Source organism: Perca fluviatilis, chromosome 9 (assembly GCF_010015445.1).
Source record: "Perca fluviatilis chromosome 9, GENO_Pfluv_1.0, whole genome shotgun sequence".
NCBI classification, from domain to species: domain Eukaryota; kingdom Metazoa; phylum Chordata; class Actinopteri; order Perciformes; family Percidae; genus Perca; species Perca fluviatilis.
The window spans coordinates 31,831,734-31,845,655 of record NC_053120.1 but is presented as its reverse complement, the minus strand read 5'-3'; the positions used below and the strand labels follow the sequence as shown (position 1 = coordinate 31,845,655).

The 13,922-nt window shown below is 39.7% G+C and overlaps 1 protein-coding gene and 1 long non-coding RNA gene across 8 annotated transcripts in view; both read right to left on the bottom strand.

Moving 5' to 3' along the window:
- The window catches only part of mcf2l2 (MCF.2 cell line derived transforming sequence-like 2), a 376,220-nt gene that overhangs the window by 313,790 nt on the left and 48,508 nt on the right, over window positions 1–13,922 (bottom strand). The gene's annotated exons all lie outside the window — the stretch shown is intronic.
- On the bottom strand, window positions 13,201–13,915 carry LOC120565211. The gene is made up of 2 exons (XR_005640203.1): window positions 13,886–13,915; window positions 13,201–13,744 (listed from the first exon to the last, which is right to left on the bottom strand). It is a non-coding gene; the product is annotated as an uncharacterized LOC120565211 (long non-coding RNA).

Here is a 13,922-nt window from a genome sequence, read left to right as displayed (position 1 = left end):
AAACATAAAGGACTCTTTTTGAATGTTCTCATTAAGTGTAATTCGGTAAAGACGTGTGCGCCGAGCACTTTCTGTAAGTAGCCAGACAGTGGGACATTGAACATAAAGTCAGCACAATGACCACTAATAGTGCACGCAACATGATTGCAGCGGCCAGGCAACTGCTGTTAGAGCATATGCCACCGAGCCATCACAGTTTCTCTCACATTTTAGTTATTGTTTGTTTGAATATATTTTTGTATCATGCTGTTTTGATCCCACTTAATAGAATGGGACATTATAAGGAGTTTTGGTGACACTTTACTTGACAGTACTGACATAACCATGACATGACACTGTCATAACTATGACATGACACTGTCATGAATGTGTCATAAACCTTATAAACAAGTCATAAACGTTTATGACTTCTGTCATTAAGTGTCATTCGGTTTTTGTCATGACAAGTTGACATTGTTTGGCTTGTCTTGATTATGACAACTTGACATTAATCAAAGTGTCATTACCAGAAGTTGTCTTGGTCATGACAAGTTGACATTAAATTAGTTTGGGATGTCTTTGTAATGACAACTTGACATTAACCAGGAGGACATTACCAGAGGATGCCCTATTCGCACGGAATAAGTATTATCTAGGGACCTCGTGTGAATTATAAATTACCCACCCACGTCTGAGTTTCATCTGGCGCATTCGAACGGGATAAGCGAAGCCTGTGATTTTACTCGAATTTACTGACATTAAGCAACAGTAGAAACATGGGTGTGGGTAGCTCTGCTACGTGTGTTTGTGTGTGGTAAGATCTCGAGGACACACACGCACACACACACACAATCTCAACCGGGTAGTCAGTCATCGTCCGAACTGCGACCTCTCCTTTTTCTTTCTCTCACTTTTTTCTCTGGGTGGTGTCAAGCAGGGTCCGGTTAGATGGATAAAACTGAACATTTCACCAGGTTAAAATCTATTAGCTCAAGCTTTACGCTTGATTTATTTGTAACATTAACCTCTAATTATGAAGTGAGCCCCCTCGCTTGATTGTGCATTATTTTTGATAAGCTATGGCTTGGAGATGTCTTGTCGTTATCTCTAGATGTATGATACAAACATAAAAAATATATTTACCACATGCTGCTATACATGTCATCCATCGCCATCTAATCATTCTTTTGTCTTCGCACTTGTGGTTTTCATCTTTGTCTTTCTGCAAATTGTATATGATGTATAGCAACATGACCCAGCACCCAAAACACTGTCAAAACACTCCAACACACCCTCCATTCTTCGCCAAAGATGGATAAAAAGGCGCAAAAGAAGGAAATAGGTACCTTGAAAAAACAAAAAAGCCCTGGACAAAGCAGAGATGCCGATTCGCACGGGACTAATATTATCACAGGACCTCCGTTTTCAGCGAAATATGGTAGGTCATTTACAGATATGACCGATTCGCACGGGATTAAGATCACAGACAACCTCCGCAATTATTACAAATGACTGGAGGTCACCAGGTAATACTTATCCCGTGCGAATAGGGCTTAAGTCATGACAACTTGAAATAAACAGAAATTCACCTCTTTTTGTATTCATGAAATTTTGACCTAATGCTTATTATAATTAGATGTGCAAGATTTGAGACCAATTCTAGCACTTTTTCAGATAGATGTCTGACAGGAAATTTCACAAAACTGGGTGTCATGACACTGTTATGACAGTGTAACTAATAAATATTTTGACCTCAAGTAGTGGTACCAATTGTATTTGTCATTAAGATATCATTGATAGGACTTGCTGTCATGACAACATTATGACAGTGTAACGAAAACATTCTTTGACCTCAAGTAAAGTGGTAACATTTTTATTTGTCATTAAGATATCATGGATAAGACTTGCTGTCATGAAAACATTATGACAGTGTAATTAATAAATATTTTGACCTCAAGTAAAGTGGTACCAATTTTATTTGTCATTAAGATATCACGGATAAGACTTGCTGTCAGGACAACATTATGACAGTGTAACTAATACATATTTTGACCTCAAGTAAAGTGGTAACATTTTTATTTGTCATTAAGGTATCATAGATAAGACTTGCTGTCATTACCACATTATGACAGTGTAACGAAAACATTCTTTGACCTCAAGTAAAGTGGTAACATTTTTATTTGTCATTGAGATATCATAGATAAGACTTGCGGTCATTACCACATTATGACAGTGTAACAAATACATTATTTGACCTCAAGTAAAGTGGTACCAATTGTATTTGTCATTAAGATATCACAGACAAGACTTGCTGTCATGACAACATTATGACAGTGACTCTGTGACAATGTCTCATTTAAATGAAACAAGCTGGTTTTACCATGGAGATGCAAGAAAAATTCACTAGTCCAAAACACAGGACCTTCTTCTGTTGTTGCTGGATTGGCTTGAGTTTACCATAGTATGCTGTCAGCATATTTTTTGAGCATACACTACCTTTGAGGTTATTCTGGAAAATATTCTAGACAGTATTTGTCATTGTTTTGGATTGTTGCAATAATAATAAATATTTAAATATTTGTCTGCTCTCATGTTGATAAGAGCATTAAAAACTTGGAAGAATATCCTTTTTAAAGTAGATTTTGAACAGATACAATATGTGATTAATTTGAGATTAATTGCAAGTTAACTATGGACAATCATGCAATTAATCGCAATTAAATATTTTCAATTCAATTCAAGTTTTCAAAAAATATATTCAATTGACAGTATATAATAATTTTAAGTTTCTTTCTGATTTTATTTCCTTCTCATAATATCAAATTATCTAAACTAAACCAAATTATATTACTGAAAGGTATGAAATATCATGACTGAACGTTGCTCCTATAATGCTGTGGTTGTTTCTTGAGACCATGAGACCAGACAGTGCCATGTCAACCACAAACCTAAAACAACTGCCACCTACCACCAACCTACCTGAAAGAAGTAGAGGACCTGACCTACTGGTGTCAGGCCAATAACTTACTCATGAATGTAAGCAAGACTATGGAGATAATGATAGACTTTGGAAGAAAAACAGGGAAGGAACTACACCTCTCTTAATATCAAGCCCTTGGTGTTTACATCAGCGAAGGTCTTATGTGTGCGGAGCCCCTGAGTCACTGGTAAGGCAGATACTGTTTCACCTTAGGATATTCTGGATACCCCTCAAATACTGAGGAATTTCCACTTCTGCATTATTGAAAGCATCCTGACAGGGAACATCACTGCCTGGTACTGAAAAGGCACCGAACAGAACCGCAAGCCCTGCAAAGAGTGGTTTGTTTGGCTGAACACACAATAGGGGGTGCCCTAGCCTGTCTAAAGGATATTACACCAGCCGCTGCTAGCCCTTGTATTGTCCTTCGTGTCATGGGGACTTGGTTAGTTTATTTACATTTTGTATTAGCCTGTCCAAACGCATTCAAGCGCAGCACGGGTCTCTAGGACCCCCCCCTTGCCAGTTCACATGAAATGACATCACATAGTACGCGAGGGTCACTGGGGGACCCGAAGCTCAATGCCAGGCCAATGCAAAAACGTCAAATAAACTGAATCGGTCCCGGGGACCCGAAGGACAACACAAGGGCTAGAAAACGGCTAGGTGAACCACTGAAGATCCAAACCGGCCGGGTTACCGTCTTTTCTCCCTGTTGAGATAAGAAAGAATGTACTGGATACACCAGGCCAGCACTGAGAGGCTCAGCAGGAGTTTTTACCCTCAGGCAACTAGGATCCTAAATGAGAACCCTGCCTCAGACTGCCCTATCAAGTGCTATATTTTTTATGAATCACATTTTATAAATTACATTAAATGTACAACAAAATTGCATATCATGTCCAGTTGCAGTGCGTGAGCATGAGGAACGATGAGGACGCCAAACTCCTAAAGTAATAATTAGTGGGAATTGCTGATTGATTGAGGATTGAGTGATGTCATCAACTAGAGCAGTGAACGTCAACTGGCGGCCCGCGGGCCACATCCGGCCCGCCTAAGCTTTTAGTCTGGCCTGCAGAATAATCATGAATTCACAAAATGTAAAGAGAAAAAAATGCATTCTGTTATTTATCATTTCAAGCATTTAGAGCAAAAACCCAACCTCCTGTATTTGCATCTCTATTCACATGCCGGGATTCTGTACAGCAATGCCCGAGCTCCACACACACGGCTGAGCCGAGATGTGTGTGCGTTAAAACACACACACAGCTGAGCCGGGATGTGTGTGCGTTAAAACACGCAGCACCTGACTGGGAACGATACAGAGAGAGTTACCAACGAACAAACAAACAAGCTAAAACAAAAGCTGTCTGTGTTTAGTCTAACTGTTTATCTTAGTTCGCCGGGAATCTGGAAATTTGGACAAATTCTTGTGAACCTCACTCCTGGCTGAACAAACAAAACTCCACTGGAGCGGTAAATCTATGGAGGTATTATAAGTGGCTACTTAATATGCACGTGAATGACGTGATCGTTATGTTCGAGTTCTTCATTCTTGATGATGATGATTCTGGTTGTATTATTTTGCAACAGCATCTTTCATTGCAAATGAGGCATACATGACGAGTGCATAGCCTGCTTATCATTCTTGTCATTCATCATTAAAGCTGGGCTTTTGGCTTTTCCATGTCAACTTTTCCCTTCAGCCTCTTTGACAGTGACATGTTTACCTGACAACAGCCATTTCTTTCTGCAAGCATTTTCCACCAATCAGGACGCTGCATACTACAATAATGTTTCCATAATCACATACTTTAACCATCACTCCTCAGTGAACTGCCTCCTAGTCTGAGATCATTTTCTAGTTAAAGAGCCAGTTATCATTATGGAGTTTCCATGTTTTTTAGGAGTTTGCTCACACTAATACATGTAAAAAAAATAGCATTAATTCAGTAAGAAAGTGAACATTTCGAACAAGAATAGGCGTATTAGGTATAAATTCATTTTATTTTATGTCTGCTTAGAAAAATTCTGGCCCTTGAAAAAATTTAGTTGATGACCCCTGAACTAGAGTGTGGAGCCTTAAAATATTATCTTTGTCCCTTCTCTATAAATTGCTCCCACGCCCACAATATTTACTTGTCATGCACAATTCGTAATCAAAACGTAGTTATTTTTGTCTAGTTTCAGCCGATGTGCTCAGTTATGCGATATGACTCTTTCCTCTCCCTTTCTATTACCATTTGTGTGCATCCCGTTCCAGAAATGCTTGTTATTAATCCTAGCTTCTGGGGAGTTTACTCCCCGGAGTCCTTATGTTTTTTCCCCCAGCGTATTTCCTTGGAGAACATTGGCACCAAGATCGTAGTTGCAGCTGTCGACGTGGTCCTGCTGCACTCCCTGCTGAGCTCAGCGGTACCCTGCAATGTCATCCTGCGTCCTGCTAAACCCTGCTGCTTCCTGCTACGTCCATCCATGCTCTACTGGGCCACGCTACATCCTGTAACGCCCTGCAGCGCCCTGATATGACATGAACTACTACGACTACCATTTGAAGTCACTGTTCCATTATCAATGTGACTATTATCGCCACTGTTCATCGCATCCCCAACCGGCACCGTCAGACACCGCCTACCAAGAGCCTGGGTCTGTCCGAGGTTTCTTCCCAAGCAGCGCCGGCCCGAGCCTTTTGGGGGCCCTAAGCAGAATTTGATTTGGGGTCCCCCCCTCCCACCACGCGGAGTCACCTGTGCTTGACGATTATTGACACAAATGTCATGCTATAATGTTACATTATAAATTAATACAGTGAGGTTATGTATTAATACAGTGACAGAGTATGAACTACTGTCCCCCTGGGCACAGATGCATAAGGACCCTCCCCCCCTACTCTATTTGTGCAAAATTGGGTGCAAACCGGGGGGGGGTCTGGGGGTGCTCCCCCAGAAAATGTTGAATGTGATAGATGTGATTTCCTGTATTCTGGTGCATTTTGGGGATGGTCAGCTTGAGAAGGGCAATATCTACATTTGTTCAGATTCATAGCCTTTTGCTTTTTGACTTAATAAGGTAGTGACTTCACACAACTACTTGGGCTTCAGGGCCAAACGACACGTTCAATCCCACAGGACTTCATGTTCTCTATTTATCCTGATAGGGATGCATATTTAGATTTTTTTGTCCTGACCGATAGCCCGCCCGTGTTAACCGCTTATTAAACGTTAAGAATCAGCCGACTGAGTCCCAAGTCCACCCTTCTGGGAGAGTTAGCAACCACATCAATTAGTTTAGCTGCATGGTTGTCAGCTGTGGGTTTGCCGGACATACACTGTATTAGTAGGAAGTAGGGCTGGGCGATATGCCCTCAAACAAAATCCCTGATTTTTTTCACAAAAAATCTGATTCATGATTTAAATCGATTCTTCCCCCCTACTTAACATCAATCTGTAGATGACAAATAAATGACAAGATCACACACACACACACACACACACACACGGGACATGTATACCATTATGATTATTCATGCCAATTTTATGCAAATTCATTTGAGTGTTTTCCCTACCATTGTATTGGGGGGGCGCCCTCCGTAAAAGAATGACAAAATGATATTATGCTATATATTCAACAAATTATATAATTATGCTATATATTCAACAACAACTAAACGGATGCGTGAGATAAAGCTGTTTTCACACATACAGGTAATTCACTTCTCGTTCCTCAGTAAAAGTTCAATTCATTTTGACTTTAGTTGTTTAGTAGTTTGACTTGCTCCTGTTTTCACCTGTTGCTGAGAAACGTACATTAACATGCCATGAGTGTAGCATACCTGTAGCAAGCTCCTTCGTAGTAACTAGCGGTAAAAAAAAAAACATTGAAGAGGAGCTCCGTGCTATAAAGCGGCGATTGCTAGTTGTTTAAGCTGCTACAGACCTCCATCACAGCTCGGTTGTATCAGCGGCTTAATGGCGCGTTCTAGTAGATGTGTTGAGCTGCAACAGAGTTCCTCAACACCGGGTCTCAACAGCTGACGGTGCTCCATGGTGCTCCGTCCAATACTCGCTCCGTCAAGTCAGTGGTAGTTCGTGGTTCAGTATTTCTAGAATAGGTGACTTTGAGCCGGGTAAAGAGCACCATGTGCTGCCGGTCATTTCGGCGGAGATTACGGTTAAGTAAGTAATGAAACAACTAGCTAGTTAAGAAAATAACTAATATTAGCCGCTGTCGCTGCCATGTTGTTTGTGTATCTCCATGGCAAACGTGAGGGGGGAGGGCTGGGCCCATTCTGAACTACGGGAGCCCAGATGGGACCATGGATGGGACCATCGGCGAATGTTAAGGAGAAAAAACAACACTCGATTGGGGGCCCCCTGGTGGCCTGGGGGCCCCAAGCAGCCGCTTATTTCGCTTATGCCTCGGGCTGGCGCTGCTCCCAACAGGGAGTTTTTCCTCGCCACTGTCGCACTGGTCGCACTGCTTTTTTGTTTTTGTTTAAAACAATTGTTGGGGCTTTGTAAATTATAGTGTGGTCTAGACCTACTCTATCTGTAAAGTGTCTCGAGATAACTCGTGTTATGATTTGATACTATAAATAAAATTGAATTGAATTGACATACTTTTGGCTCGGTGAGCTTCCAAATGACAACAGTTCCAAATCTTCCTCCATTCACTGCTTAGTTAAACATCCCCCACATTTCCGAGCGAAATGCAGAGCGAACCATTTTTTTAAATCACTGATATGCCCACATTTTTAAGTTTATCCACATACATTTTATATGAATACGTTCACAAAGGCCTTCTGGTGCTCAGGATGAGGTAATTTGACTGATAGCATTTATCGTTTTGGCAGTCTGAGCCTTTTTATTTGAGAGCTTGCTGTCAGTGTCTCTGAATAGCTGCAGTGTGGCACAGATGGCAGTTAAACAGCAGGTGATCTGGTCGTTAACTGATCAAAGTGATCTCATCACGAGATGAAAGAGTTTCCCAATGTGTTTACAAACATGGTCACTAATTAGTAACCATGTCAGCATTTTTGGAATTTGGAATTTTTTTCAAATTGAACTAGAGACAGTTTAATATGAACATAACAGAACATCACACACACACACACACACACACACACACACACACATTTTGTATGAAATGAGCAGATTGGTGAGAGAATGCCAGTCTTTTTAAATTATCTTGTTTGTTTATGCTCTCTATTTAGTGGGAATGCTGATTCAGCAGCATTCCAACTATTGTTATTTGGTTCTTTATTATTAGTGTGAATGCTTGATGATGGTGGTGATGGTGCAGTGGATATGACACATGTCTTTGGTGTGGGAGACCCGGGTTTGATTCCCACTGTAATACATCAACCAATGTGTCCCTGAGCAAGACACTTAAACCTTAGTTGCTCCAGAGGTATCAGCAACCTCTGACATATATAGCAATTGCAAGTTGCTTTCTTTTTTCTCTCCTTCTATCTTTCCTCTCTTTTTCCTCTCCTTCTCTCTTTCCTCTCTTCCTCTCCTCTCTTTCCTCTCTTTCTCTCCTCTCTTTCTCTCTGCTCTCTTCTCACCTTCTCTCTTTCCTCTCTTCTCTCTTTCCTCTCTCTCTCTCTCTTTCCCCTCTTTTTCCTCTCCTCTCCTCTTTTTCCTCTCCTTCTCTCTTTCTCTCTTTCCCCTCTTTTTCCTCTCCTCCCTTTCCTCTCTTCTTCCTCTCCTTCTCTTTTTTCTCTCTTTTTTTTCCTCTCTTTCCTCTTTTTGTTCCTTTCCTCTTTCCTCTCTTTTTACTCTCCTCTCTTTCCTCTCTTCTCTCTTCTCTCCTTCTATACTTCTCTCTTCTCTTTCTTCTCTCTCTCTCTATGTCTGTCTCTCTTTCTCCTCTCTCTCTCTCTCTCTCTCTCTCTCTCTCCAGTGTCATTTGTGATTTAATCCATATACAGTACATAACCCGTTTCTTTTCAGGCAATATATTCATCTCTCAGCTCTTTAGGGTCATGTTTGTTTGTTCTATGCAATGGATATGGCTGATAATAACTTCCAAGTTTTTCAGCAGTGTAGTGCAATGCATTTGAGATTTTTCAAACAATTTGTTCCATATTTCTGCATTTTCATCAATGTTTTCAATCAAAGTCTTCCATACTTATTCATAATTTCAGTTAGAAAACAAATTATTTTACACATTAGTCAACTTTTTAATGAAATTCAAGTTAATTAAAACTATTCCTACTTTTCCAACTATTGTCACTACTTCAACTTCTTACGGATTTAAGCTATTAATCCAGTTTAGCTTTAGCAATTTAGCTATTCAGCATTCCCACGCATTTTCTGCAGGAAATGCATTTTCTAGTTATAATTGGAAACCAAGTTGGATCTTTCAAATAAATCAATTCCAGCATATTCCCAAAAAATCGAAAAAGGAGACCTGAGACAACCTGAATTGGCTGCAGTAATCCGCTCAATAATAAGAGAGTAAATAAATTAAGAAATAAAAAAATGGCAGCCTCAATTGGGGCCTCATTTATAAAACTGTGCGTAGATTCTATTCTAAAAGATTTTGTGTGCAAAAAAGTCAGAATGTTCGTACGCAAAAACAATATTTTGATTTATAACAGCTTGCGGCGCACAGCGGTACGCACTCTTCTCATTATAAATATGGACGTGCGTTACATTATGCGGTCCTGCACGAGCCTCACGCTCCTCCCAAGGTCGTCCCATATTTGTCCTAATAAAGTCCATGTTAATCAATCAATGAATATTCCAGCCTTGAAAGGAGCCCTTGATCACCAATCACGAAATGGAAAAATGGGGAAAAAAGACGATTCAGTGATTGTGAGATCGATGTGCTCCTAACAGAGGTAGAACATCGAAACAAAATCCTGTTTGGAAGCCTTGTATATAAATATTTCTTTCTCAGCTGCAGATTCAACATCATTATTTGGCTTTGATAAAGATGTGGAAAAGGGACTTACTACAGAATCATTCTTTAAAGAGGTATCAATCTGAACTGAAATAAAAAAAGGGTAGGAAGAGGGTAGGAGTAGCAAGCAGTCAGCAGTGGTAAGAAATACATATACAATAAAATGACTTCTTAAACTGCCCAAGATAACGTCTTAAAATTGCTCATATGGTATCAGAAATAAATTAACTTAAGTAGAAGATGTACTATTTTCTAATAATTTACACATATTGGCAGTATCAAAAACTCAGATTCTACATCATTGATGATACATGGATATAATATCTATCCATAAATTGCAGGAACGTCTTTCTGTCTGTGTGTGTGGGTGTTAAGCGCATCTCTCTCGAACAGTTAGTCCGATGGATTTCAAATTTGACAGGTGTCTTGCTACGGGCACACGTAAGTGCAGTGCAAATTTTTTTATGTTGTATGGATTAAAAATGCAAATGATATTGTTAAACATATAGGTAAAAGAAGCACACATTGGCTTTTGCCGCTCTAGCCGCTGGCCACTCCCCCTCTCACACTGAGGACCAGAGACAGCGGAGCTTTGGCAGCTAAAATGTGGCATACACCTCAGATCCACAAAAATGTGCAAAGTTGCACTACTTTGGACTGTCTTTGACTTTGAATAAACAAACGACAATTCACGAATTTAAGGACGTATCAGAATCCCACACATGCAAGGCACAACCACACAACAAGTGCAGACAGAGCGTCCCCTACTTCCCCGTTAACCGTCAAGCCACTAAACCTGTATGGAAATGAACACCTCTGCTGAAATGTTAAATTGGTTAATGATCTGACACAAAACAACACCATCTCTCTCTCTCTCTCTCTCTCTCTCTCTCTCTCTCTCTCTCTGCGCACACATACACACACACATGGTCCGGTTCTGGTGGTTGATGAACGCAGATATGTGCTGATTAGCGCTCATAACGGGCCGGGTGGGTAGCGCACTGCCATGAGTCCATAATGCTAATGTCTGATTACTGTCTGATTCTGCAGCGATCTCTCTCATGTAAATACAGTAGTACAATGTCTTCCTCTGATGTAGAAGTAGCCTACACTGTAAGTCAGTAGTAGGCTATACAGTGGAGTTGCATATTAAGTGGTTTGGGGTCCTTCTGTAAGTCATTTTGGGGTACAATTTGGTTTTCATGAATTCTACAAGCAGCAATACCACAGACTAAGCAATCGCCCATTCCAAACAGGCACTGCACTAGTTTTCATAAAAGACAGACATGCAGAAAAGGGGTTGCTTTTTATGTTCAAAGTCATAAACCTGTAAAAGTTAGGCAGGATCTAATATCATCAGCTATTAAAGTACTCTAGCTACAAGTTTGTTTAAAACATCCTATGCCAATAGGCTTCTAATAGGATGTTGTTAGAGACCCCCTAGTGCTAATAATAGGTAACATTTGTGACATGTTGCTAGCTGTACAAGTCACAAAATATGTTATGGGTGACTTGAACATAGATTGGAATTTCTCTTGCTGTCCAATGAAAATGAAACTAATGAGTTAATCTGCAGTTTGTGGATTATCACAGGTAATTAATAAGACAATGTGTGTGTGACAATGTGTTTAAAGAGTGATATTACTCATGTAGCTACTTGTATTTTATTGTATACTACATTTTTACACCAGTTTTGTTCCAACTCCATCTGTGCCAATAGGCTGTGGTGACCATGTCATTGCTATTGTAAGGAAGACAAAAGTTGGTCCAAAAGTAATAAAGAAAAGATTGTTCCTGAGTTTTAATCAGGCCTGATTTGAGCAAGATGTCAAAAATGCTCAAAGGTCAAATGTGAAAAAGGTCCAAGGAAGTATTTCAGGCTTTCTATTGAATTTTAATAACTATTCTTGACTATCATGCACCATTAAAGAAGTTTACGGTTAAAAGAGTCAATATCCTTATTGACTCTTAAAGAATTAAAAGAACATATGAGAGAAAGGGGTGAACCAAAATTAACAGCAATTTCCTACATTGGATTTTGCATTGCACGGCAGCTGGATTTTCGCAATATCACAAGATCACGTGAGGATAGTGGGAACACATATCGCACCAAAATCCATCTTGTCAGGCTCCATAGGTTTGTGTCTGAACTACCAGCTAACTTTTTAGAAAAAGAAACTTTATTATTATTTGTCACATGTTCAGTACAATGTAGTGAAATTCAATCTCTGCATTTCAAGCCCCCATCTTGTCGTTGAGGGTCGATCCACTCTACCTCTGAGTCACAGCACCCGCACTAATCAGCGTATTAAAGATGATAGTAAACATTTATGGAATATTTTAAATTATATATTGAAAGGAAATAACTAACCCATCTCATGTTATTTAGAAGTTGTATAGGTGAATTTCTTACTAAACCAGAAGATAGCAAATTATTTAAATAGTTATTTCATAACCAAAATAGACAAGTTGAAAAGAACTGTACAGCCATCAAATACACTTTTATCATATAAATGAATAGATCATATTATGGAGGGCAAAAAGTGTAGCTTTGAGTTCAATGTATGTGTCTGTGTGTGTGTGTGTGTGTGTGTGTGTGTGTGTGTGTGTGTGTGTGTGTGTGTGTGTGTGTGTGTGTGTGTGTGTGTGTGTGTGTACTACCAAGATAACAGAAGATAACAGACTCAAATGATTGATGATAGAAATAGAAAAGAGTTAAATTATAGGAATAGTGTTGCTAGATTTTTCAGCAATTTTTGATATCATTGATCATTAGTTGATCTGTCGAACAAGTGATTCAAGCTTTGCTTTCATTTCACCTTAATTATTGCTCAGCAGTTTGGTCCAATGCTTTATTAGATACAATAAGAATTGCAACCTGTCCAGAATAAAGCAACACTTGTAGCTCTTTCTTGTGGGTTGAGATCAAATGTTATTAACATGCATTAATGTCTCTCTTGGTTTGAAATAAGACATACACACTAAAAAATACTGGGCTGAAAATAACCCAAATTGGGTTATTCCCAACCCAGTACCTGGTTCAATATAGGACAGAACACATGCTGGGTTGTTTTGACTTTTTGAACTGGGTTGAAATTTTAACCCAGTATAAGGGGTTGCTTCGCCTAACCAAAGCCTGGGTCATTCTGACACCAATGCTGGGTTAATGCAACTCATTACTGGGTCAGGCCCACCAGCCCAAATATTGAGTTAAATTGACCCCCTTGTTGGGTTGATATTTGACCCATTCATTTAGTTATTCTTTCATCATGAAATTCCTATATATTCCTATATATTATTTATTAATAATAACAGACAATGCATACACTTCATTAATGTCACTGATTTTATTGAACAATATTTAATTTACTCATTTAAAGAGAAAAACTGGAATAACAATAACAAGTCCAATTCCCTTATCACATGAGCGTTTCCAAAGAAGAAATGCATGGGGCCACATTATCCCTACCTCATTTCAAAATGAGTATCAAATAACTGGACTAATACAAGCAACAATTATTAACAATTAATTTTCTCCTTATATTCCTCGTAAATATTAGAGAGAGACAGAGAGAGAGAATTCCCTTATGGCATGTGCATTTCCAAAAAACAAACGCATGGGGCCACATTACTACCACCCCCCATTCTTTCTGGAGGAACTGCTAAGCAGAGAAACACTGCTTTGGGAAATTGATATCAAACACATGTAAACATTTGACACAAACATGTACAGCTTGGACAACGCTGTCGTGCTCCAGGGCCGGCCCACTGGGAACGGTGAATGCCTGAGAGCAGCAGTCCTCGCCTCCCAACACCAGGGTGCAGGGGTATGGCCTGGTCTGCTGCCTGAAGGTACTCCACCATGTTGGCTCCGACCTGCAAATAATAATAATATTCCATAAGTACTTGAATGACAAAGACTCTGACCAGCTGACAGCTAATGTTTTCTAACAGATTTTACATTAAAAGACCTGCATCACTAGATCCAAGGGGCTGTGTGAGTCTAGGACTACTCACAGGCTTAAGATCGATGAAGGCCTTCATGGCGTCCAGA